The sequence below is a fragment of the Lygodium microphyllum genome, chromosome 2, assembly GCF_053477565.2.
Source record: "Lygodium microphyllum isolate KBCC chromosome 2, Lygodium_microphyllum_v1.1.10, whole genome shotgun sequence".
NCBI lineage: Eukaryota > Viridiplantae > Streptophyta > Polypodiopsida > Schizaeales > Lygodiaceae > Lygodium > Lygodium microphyllum.
The window spans coordinates 74,794,436-74,803,241 of NC_141136.1; the positions used below are offsets into that span (position 1 = coordinate 74,794,436).

Here is an 8,806-nt window from a genome sequence, read left to right on the forward strand (position 1 = left end):
TTGCTCATCTTGGATATCACCAATAGTAATCTTGACATTTGGGCAAGTTGCATACAAATCCCCTAGAGAATTGTTGGCTACCATTATCCTCCATCCATGGTCTATATCAACCAGCCATTTTCCACTCTCATACAAAGCTCCTAAACATGACACTGATTTCTTAGCCATGGTCATCAATAAGTGTACTACAAGGAGTTTCAAGGTCCCCAACCTTGACAATTGTCTCTATACTCATACAAACCTAATGAATGTGTGTAATGACTCCTAGGTATCATGCTTGAAGCCTCCTCATCAATGTAGTACATCTATTGCACTCCCCTTTTTGTATTGCTAAATATTGTGTTTTTAGCCATCACAAGTGTTTTTCTATCATCAATGATGTCATTTTCAATAATTTATATTACAACACTTGCATCATCATTATAAACTATCTAAATACCCATGTGATTCAAGCTCTTCTTCACCCTGCATCATATCATGAATTGGCTCTCCAACAAACTACATTTTTTCTCTTGATAATATCAATGATTTCCTCATGGAACTCTCTCTTTGCAATGCTAAGGATCTCTCCCAGATGCAATTCTACTTTGCTATTCAAGATGTGCTACCTCCTCAAGAACCTTTCTCAAATGAGTTTGTAGTTTCAATGTTTGACTATTGTATGCTGGTTGATTCCCCTTTGACTTTGCATGCTCTTGATTTTTCTCTTTTGCAACATCCTCCTTGTTATATTGAGGTGTAGGTTAAGCACAGAAGGTGCAAGATGTGGTTGATCTAAATGAGATCTACCACTCCCTCTAATGACCCTCTTAGACATCCCAAGATTTCCATCATCCCTCTTTCTCTTCTCTTCCACAATAACATATAGATCCTATGACCTAGCAAGGTACACACTAATAGAAAAATAGTCTACTAGAGCATCCCAATGTGTCATCTCTTGGATACTCTTTCTTGCATAATTTAATTCAACCCTAGGGATCTTTCCCTTCTTTGGCGTATGCATAGCATGAGCTCAAATTTTAGCTTTCTTGCTAGATTTAGCAACACATCTAGGATCTTTCTCCATATGAAGATAAAAATTAGTAGCTTCCACTGCAGCATAAGCATTCCATATAGCAACATCATCCACCAACTTCTACATTCCACCCTTTCCAAAAATTGGAATAAGTAGTAAGCCTGTCTCGCGAAGGTCGATCCTGCCATCTTTAAAGAAAATCAAAATCTTTAATAATGCATCCCTATAAGTCCCATAATTCCTACACTCATACTTAGTGCTATCACACCAAATACATAATCATAGAAGCCTTCGCAAATTAGGGTTCTTGGTGTAGCAGACAACCCTTTTCTTCCATTCTTGCAAACTTCAATTGTAGCTCGTGCATGCCCTTATTAACCAATTCATCCATTACATCCTCTTTTATTGCACCAAATATTGAAATAGGTTGCTTTCCTACTTGCTCTATGACCTTGCTAGTGGCCAAAGGCATAGACCTATCATGCATCATGGCTCATCTCTACTGTCTCTTAACAATCATAGAGACAACATCCTTGATATCGTACCACTTTGTTTTTAAACCTTGTTTGTTAGTTTCATCTTCAAGAAGCTCTTCCACGTGAACCTACAAAGTAGGATCTGCAGCTTGTAGAAACAATTCTATTTTCTTATATTCAAGAGCCTGTCACTTTGCAATATCCAATTGGTCAAAGTTGCACGCAAACTCATGCAAAAGCTTTGTAGGTTGCAAGACCTTTATTGGATTTCATAACCCACTCCATGAAAGTCCTATCGCTAACCAATCCTGCATCTTCTATGAAATATATCAACTATTGGCATAATTGGTTTCTATTGATACAATAAATTTTTTGTATCAAAGTATCAATGTGAATGTCTTTTTTTGTACTTTTTGGTACTCATAGAAATTTCAAATTTACAAATTTTAATACGTTTTTAATGTTTTTTCTACTTTGGCACTTTTTAATACGAGTAGAGTCATTTGGGTTTGGTTAAATATGATGTTCTAAGTTGCACTATTTGGTACTCTTAGGGCTTTTAAAGGTGTCAATGGTAATTATGGTACCTCTGTGTTGACATTAGTTGCATAGTACCAAGCTTGGTACTCTGCAATATCAAATTTGGCACTATGTAGTATGAAGTTGGTACTTCAAAGCAATCAAATTGGGTATTGTCTTGAAGTGGTAAAACATATAGAATTTATGCATTTGGTACTGTGCAATTTGGTACTTCAAAGCAATCAAATTGGGTATTGTCTTGAAGTGGTAAAACATATAGAATTTATGCATTTGGTACTGTGCAATTTCAAGTTTGATACTATGTTAAAGTACTAACAACAAAAGAATTCAAAGATTTGGTACTTTATAGACTGAATTGGACTTGATAATAAAGAATTAAGAACAAAGTGGAGAGAGAGAGAGAGAGAGAGAGAGAGAGAGAGAGAGAGAGAGAGAGAGAGAGAGAGAGAGAGAGAGAGAGAGAGAGAGAGAATGAGACAATGAGATGGAGGATGAACCACATACTCATAATGCACACTTGCTTACACTCTTTCATTAGAATAGGTGAGAGTGCACATATTACAATAAAGGTGTGGATATGGTAGGACTTTTAGTGAAGTATTCTCCACATGTTCTAGATCTATCTTATCTAGTTCTCCTAAATATCTAGATATTCTCTAAGTACATATTCATATGAGTACATCTCATCATTCTAACATTCCCTATCTCTAGAAAAGGTTAACAATATCTTCTAACATTCCTCCTCTCTTCTCAAAAGAAAATAGAATTTTCTTTTGTGGTACAAAGACTTTCTACCAATCATCTTGGCTACGAGAGTCCTAAGATTACAATCATGAGTATAGCATGAGACATTGTCCTCATTGTTGCATAAGATATACATCAATCTTTGCTTGCAATGATTTAAGGGATGTAAGCTGATGATGAAGATATTTGGGCATTGGTTGCCTGGATGAAGAGCTTATCTCCATAGTTTGCTTCATGATAAACTTGATTAAGAGATGGGCTCATCATGTAGATAGATAGTGTATTTTAATTGGAGCTTGATAGTTGTGGAGTGAAATAATAGTGAGAGCATGTTTGTAGATGGAAATACGATCCCCACGTCACTAGATACCATAGTAAGATAGAGATTGATAAGGTGCTTGTGACATGATCCTTGGGAAGGTTGCTAATAAATATGGGAGTGTAAAATAACAAGTGATTGATGAGTCATTTCAAGTATATTATCTTTGAGAGACGACTCCAAGAGTTGAGTGTCACATCTTCAATAATAGCATACTTAGTGTCAGTGTGCTCTTTTATCCATACAAGTAGTTTGTACCGATGTACTCATGCATTTCTTTGTACTTTATCCATTGCTTTCGCCTCCTTTGGAAGGCCAAGATAGTTGGCCAAATTGAGAAGGATGCAATTTGTAGATGATGATTTGGGTAAGGTAGCACGTAGACCATTTCATGATGACACTGAGAGAAATTTAGAAGAGAGAGTACTTGTGATTGTTGATGATGTCATTGTAATGTAAGATAGACTGATGATTGAGATTTGAGTATACAATTAGAGCAATATGATTGTAGGAGGAAGGTAACTATGTGCATGGTTGGATAGGCTGGGATAGATAGAAATGATGATTTGATGGATTGGAAGTTAAATAAACATAGCGTGAATGAAATGTGATGGTAGGATAAGATCTTGTGTAGGGATTTAGGATTGCACATTGAGAAGTAGTGATGTGGCAATGAGGAATTCAAGGGGATATGATTTTGGTGTACACTTGGAAACATTGTGAGAATCTTGAATGCGTAGGAGAAAGCCAAGAGTGTGTGCAATTGCATTTGTTTCAAGAGATTCTAGCACACTATTGAAGTGGAGTGTGTGTGTAACTATAAGAAGATGAGGATGTTGAGCCCATAGGGAGAGTGTAAGATAAGGACCAGGATGTGATCTTGAGATTGAAGTGAAGTTTAGATAAAGACTAGATGTTGAATGTGAAATATAAGGAAATAGGACAGTACTGAGAGGGGTAAGAGAAGAGGAAGCAATGTACTTGATGAGGGAGTGACCTTGAAGGTTGGTAGAAATATCCAATAATAGTTGATGAGGAATGGTAGGAGCATCCACGTTGCCAAGTAAGAGAGTGACGAGGTTTTACCATCTTTTTACCACTAAAGTACCATCCAAATATCTTGCAGAACACAATTCAATAATAGAGAGGCCACGGAAAATGCCTTCTTGGGCCTGGAGACGTTGGGTACAAAGGGCGCCCCCTTCTTCAATTGTTGTTCCAAGTGAGGTAGAGTCCTCTATTTCAGGGTGCAAGAGGAGAGGCTGACAGGGATGCCAAACATTGTAGCATGGAGAGTGACCAAGATGGCTAGAACCCGCTTGGATGGATGAGCTGAGAGCATGAGAACAGAAAATGGAAGAGTCATGAGAGAAGGAAGGATATGAGGGGCCTTCAGCTAATAGAGGATTGGGGTTGTCCATTAAAGAATTTTCTATGTATTCCACTAGTTGACAGGGGAGAGCGAATACTGGACTTAATGAGGACACAAGGATGGAAGATATGTGTTGCATGATGTGAAATGATTTTAGACAAGGGAGAAAATTCAGAGTTTAACAAAAGAGGTGAGAGTAGACATGCGACAAGGGCAAGGAGCTAGAAAATTATGTGAAGTACGTGCATGTCGGCATAAAGTAAGAAGGTAGTCTATGTAAGCGAGGATAATATTAGAGACAAGGTTTGTGGATAAGGATCCATAAAAGTAAAGGAAGAATGGGAGGTAATGTAAAGGCTTGCAAAGTTAATGGACTCATCGGACCCAAAGATGGCACTAAGGGGGGGGGGGGGGGGGGGGGTTTTGGGGAACCCCCTTTAGTGCATCGTTAGGTCCAAGCGGAGAAACTTCAAGGATGGCATTTGTGGATGGTGTCCAATTCTCTTATTTGGTCTCTATTCGAGGTCTTCGGGCCCGAGGATATGCCCTGATTTTTTGCCTATGGCTCGAACGCGCAAAATCTTTTTATATGTGGATCTCAAACTATGCACAGAATCGGGTAAAGGAATAAGGCCTCTCAAGGTGTTAGCGAAGCTTACAAGAGTCCCTCTAGATTCACTTTGCTACTTTGTTCCCAGTCTTGCCAAATGAAAATGATTCAACCGTTTCTACTGGCATCAACGGGGTTAGGCTTCCATGCTTGACACTAGTGGGATGACAAACGCTTCAATGGACATGATTCCCCTGCACACTAAGCATAAAAATCATGCAGTATGGAACATGATTAATTCGATAGTGAAGAAGCAACGGTGGGGTTGGGGAAGATCATGCCTATTTTTTTTAGCGGGGTTGACATTTATGCCCAACAAGTTTCCAATTAATAGTACAAAATAGAGCATAAGGAATCCGGAAGGCCGTGGTCTTTGGGTCTCTCGAATTTGTTGAAAAAGGCGTATGGAGGCGAGTGAGTGGCTTTAGGTTAGCAGCATAGGACGCGCTGTCCCGCCTCCGCCAGTCCCGTAGGCACAGGCGCAGCAGAGGGAAACGCAAAGAGCAAGCAAGGGAGGCGAGGGTAGGAGGATGAAGGAGGGGAGTATAAAGCGAAGGGTTGGAGCGCAGAGCAGTTTCATACCTTTCTCGGCCTTTTGGCTAAGATCAAGTGTAGTATCTGTTCTTATCAGTTTAATATCTGATACGTGACCCATCGGGTCGCTACGATATTAACCTAATTTTTTTCACGGGGGCAGCCCCATCCGGCAGCTTGCTGCCCGGGGCTGCGCGCGTCGCCTCCGTATCGCTCTACCTCGGAGCGCTTGGCGCACCCCCCCTCCCACAAAGCTCTAATGAAGGCGTGATATCTAGGTCGTGGCTGTGCAGGGTCCTGGTGAATGGCAGCGGAGCTCATGCCCCCTGGCTTTTGCTTGCACCAAGCGTAGTTCGGTACGCGCTCCTGGGAGCATCGTATTGGTGCTGCGATGCAGGTTCGTCTCCCTCTGACAGCACATCGGCGTCCACTGTGCGTTGCCTTTGATGGAGGGTTGGGCAACATCTGGATAGTGCGCGCGTGGCCGTGCTGCTGTAAGAAATAGTGCCGCTGTAGTAGCGAATGCCAATGCACCCAGTATGCTCTTGCTCTTGGGACTGCCGAGCTTGCACTCGCATTCCTGCTTGCCAATGACACTGTGGAGAACTGCCTCTCATCATGCTGATTGAGAAGGACACGCCCCCGCCTTGGTCTCGGCTAGGTAAAGAAGAGACCTCATCGGGCAGCTCCGAACGACGGCCGGCCATAAGCTTGCTGCTTGGATCCATGGGAGCAGATTCAGGGATGCAGCCGCTCATGCCATCAGAGGACAGGATCTCTACACAGTAGTGTACCTCTGCTGGGAAAGAATGATCGATCCAGGACAAGGGAGCCTGCTGCAAGTGGCACACATGTTTCTCCTGCCCGGGCATGACAAACCCCTCCGCCTGCTCACGTAGCCTTCCCCTGCATCTTGGAATTTAGGAAAGCATCCCTGGCGTCCATCTGCGACGCTTTTTGAATTCATCACTTGCCTTAGCTTCACATTCGCAAGGGTCGATGCTCTCTGATACCTTCTCTATTCAGAGCAACCAAGATAGATGGTTCCAAACTTTATCTTCACCTTGGAGGTCTTGGACACAACCTTATTCACCTTGACACATAGAGATGTCACAAAGAGTGTTCTATTTTGGTTGCTTTCCATGGGCATTCCACAAACCAACTTACCGGTTGCTAAGAGATGTTGAAGGACTCGTATTTAGAGCACTGCATTGACTTCATCAAAAATGGCGAAATGTCCAGTATCTTCTGATCTGCAACACCACACAGGCAGTAGTCGCCTGCACTTTGAGCCCCCTGCAATTGTTGCAACTTTTAGCCCCCTGCGATTGTTGCATCTAGGCTGAAGGCAAAGCTGGAGGCAATTCTACCTCGTGTTCACATCTCATGCATGCGGAGGCAAGGAGCAACCTACTGGCAAGTCTCGTGGGCAAAAACCTCCTTATCACCCTTCTATAACTTCTTGCTGAAGGGGCCTACAAATTATTAAATAGTGTGGACTTCCTGCATCAAGACAAAGCGAGCCGAGGGTTGGCAACCACAAGTGTTATGCGGATGTCCATTGGGTGATCTTTGGGACAACTTCGAAGGTTATTGCCCAATCCATTGAAGCCATGGTTGTGAGAGTAGAAGAGAATGGAGAATAATGAGTAGCAAGGCGAAAGAATTCAACATAGAAAGTAGAGCGCACGAACAAGGATGCGTCAAAGTTTGGCATGCAAAGAATGCAAAGAAGAATAGTTGATGAGTACCCTCCAATGTATGTATGCTATGTTAGCAAGAAAAAAGTGATGGAGGAACCTTTGGGAGACTGGGAACATGGACTCTAATAGGCAGTCAAGGAGGAATAAAACCTCTAACCCAATAGTGTGGCAGATAATTCCCATGTAGGATTGACGCGGCGTATGTAGAGTTTTCGAGCCTTGCATTCCTGCCATATGTAAATGAGCCGTGCATGCATACCCCTACTAGCAAGCGCCAGAGGAGGGAGATGCTTGCTGAGCAACCATTAGCTCGACTATAAAGCAAGTCCTACAGAACAATGGTGTGGACATATTGTCCTTCGCACGTGTTTGCCAACCATATTTCTCCCTTCTCACCATCGGGTTATACCTGTATTTCATGGGCCAGCCTCCTCTTGAAGATGACTTTTCTCGCTACTTCGATGTGACCTACCACAGCCAGGCCACTTTGGTTCCTGTTTCGTTTCATCAGGAAGGGGTTCTACATGGCAATGTTAGCGTGGAAGGTTCAGCGTGATTGGGTTCTGACTTCTTCTGTGGGCTTTAGGAGCAATCTTGTACATCCTTTGCCCTAATCATCATCATTCTCTCGATGGGATACACACCTATGAGCGCCCAGTAGGGATTGAGCTTTCGAATATTCCCCCTTGGTTGGTGGATGAAGTACACCCACCATTGTTGCAACCATGGGCAAGGTGTTATACATCCCCACCTCGACGATATCCTGGGGACTCGTTAAGCCGAACACCAAAGCCTACATCTTATGGGACAGAGGGAATGAGCCACTTGAGTTCCTACAGCTCTTGGACCTGAGGGGAATGGAGATACTACTTAGTGTTAAGTTTGCTGCCTTATTGGATGCTTGCTATTAGTGCAAAGGTAATGGCCATTTTTCTCGCAACTTCCCCAGAAAGCAAAACACGGAGCAATAAGAGAATAGGAAGGAAGCGTAAACATGGAGCAATAAGAGAATAGGAAGGAAGTGTAGATAGCTAATAAAAAAGGGAAGAACTCCAAAAAGTGGTTGATCTTGTGGAGAAGGATTCCCTGCGGCCTTGACCTTGCTCAAACAGGTGCCTTGAGACCATTAGGATGACCTTGCCCAAACAGGTGCCTTGAGACCATAACGATTCCCTGGCCTTGAACTTGCCCAAACAGGTGCCCTGAAACCATAAGGATGATCCAAATCTTGCTTGTCCTATACCAGAATCCCAGCAAAGCAAGCAGCCATTGGCATCCCACAACAATGAGGAGATGGACCCGAATATCTCCTTAATTCATGAGACTTTCAACTTTAAAGGATTCAGAATTGCAATCCCCTCTTCGCCAAATGGCGAGAGTAGGTTACTTTGCCAAGTGGGACAACTACGAGATCTACCAATTCGATGCCTAGAATTGTAGAATATTCTTTGAAGAGGATTTTAGCAACGTGGCAATGTTAGCTATCCAGAGCT

General features: G+C 42.5%; 1 non-coding gene across 1 annotated transcript; it reads left to right on the forward strand.

Moving 5' to 3' along the window:
- Positions 1 to 5,654: 5,654 nt before the first annotated feature.
- LOC148039898 (U2 spliceosomal RNA) lies at positions 5,655 to 5,853 on the forward strand. The gene has a single exon (XR_015688751.1). It is a non-coding gene; the product is annotated as a U2 spliceosomal RNA (small nuclear RNA).
- Positions 5,854 to 8,806: the final 2,953 nt, after the last annotated feature.